General features: G+C 35.2%; 1 protein-coding gene across 1 annotated transcript in view; it reads left to right on the forward strand.

Moving 5' to 3' along the window:
- Positions 1 to 356, forward strand: part of TUB (tubby bipartite transcription factor) — a gene marked incomplete at its 5' end in the record, with an annotated part of 17672 nt that extends 17316 nt beyond the window's left edge. Inside the window, one exon of the mRNA XM_009078886.1 lies at positions 1 to 356. This exon is cut by the window's left edge and continues 204 nt beyond it.
- Between the last annotated feature and the right edge of the window lie 1236 nt (positions 357 to 1592).

A 1592-nucleotide genomic window follows, 5' to 3' on the forward strand; every position in this document is an offset into this window, starting at 1 on the left:
ACTAAAAAGGTCAGGGAAAATACAGTTGTGGAGGACCACTCTATTGCTGAAGAGAAAGTGAAAGGATTCTTCTAAAAAATCAGGACATTCAGGAAATTACATTTTCCTTTTTTTTTCTGTCATATTTTTCTGGAAGTGACATCAAGTTTTTGTAAATAGAAGTTCTCTCTCATGTCCCTGGTTATGTTATGGATACGTGCCATGATGTACTGTACCGTGGCTCTAGTAGCACCATTATAGCGGTGTCTTTTTTAAATCCAGACAGGGCATGAATGCTCAAAGAGTTTCTTTTTACATTTAAGAATTATTCCGAGGCTGCAATCATACCTCAAGGTTGCATTCCTACATCAACTAATTAGAGCTTCACATCATCCAGTGTAAAAGATCAGAAAAAAAGATGCACTTTTTTTTGATTGTGCAAGGATCTCATGTAGTAGAAAGCCAAGTCTGAAGGTTGAAAACCTATGCGGGACTGAACTCGATGCATCGCTATTGTACATGTAGTAGGGCATGATGAATTTTAATTGCAGTAGGAGGAAATGGAAAAGTAGAAAGCACAAAACAATGTTGCACAAGTCATTCTAAGCTGTCATTATGTTTTAACATCTACATGCTTTTTAATTTGTTTCAAATGAAAATGTATTTGGAGTACAGAAAAGGAAAAGGAAAAGATCTAGATGCCAAGAAAGCCTAACTTATGTTGGATTTGGCATGTCGCGTGTTGGGAATTTATATCCTTATATTGCTGTGGTAATTCAAACACATATTTTGTATGAAGTGATATAAACAGTTGGATAGAGGCTCTCTGCAGAGAATCTTATTATTTTGAACAGGCTGTGTAAAGCTGAGGAAGGTAAATGGAAATATTTTATTAAATTTGTCTGGCCTTTTGATCTTTTACAATTTGTTGATTGCATTTTTTAAACTTTCAGCCACAACCACTTTTCATATTTATTTCCCATTGTAAGAATGCTTGAAATCAATTGAAACTGTGTATGTTGTTCTCTGATGTAAACGTGCCAGCTACTGAGCTAAATCCTTCTAGGCAAATCTAGTGTATGCTGCATACAAATGAGACACTGGCAGGACACAGAATAGCTTAAAATAGTTTGAATTTTTTTGTTTCTTTATTTCTGATTTATCTGGAATATATAAACAAATACCATTTCAAAACACAAGCAAAGAACAAACCATTCTATTATCTTCTCTCTTGAACATCTCAAAAGCCAAGAGCTGCAACTGAAAGCACATTGTAAAACACCTTTAAAAATAATGGCCTTTCTGCCATTGTTCTGTACAGTGTTACCTGAAATGGCATGCAAAGTAATAGAGTTTATGTGTATGTCTACCAGAAGGGCATTGAAATGTGAGTGAAGTTGCATTTTATCCTGTGTGTATTCAGGTCCTCCTTTTTACTCTTACATTGCACAACCAAAGATGATGTAATGCAAAAATGAGATCAAATCTGCTTGTTTCATAGTTTCTTGTCCCTTTTTGACTATAGAGGACAGGCCATAAGGCTCTCCTTAAGGTTGTGCCATTTGGACTGCATAATTGTAACTAATAAAAGAAATATACTCCCTTCTTCACCT

Source organism: Acanthisitta chloris, unplaced genomic scaffold (assembly GCF_000695815.1).
Source record: "Acanthisitta chloris isolate BGI_N310 unplaced genomic scaffold, ASM69581v1 scaffold14157, whole genome shotgun sequence".
Classification (NCBI taxonomy): Eukaryota; Metazoa; Chordata; class Aves; order Passeriformes; family Acanthisittidae; genus Acanthisitta; species Acanthisitta chloris.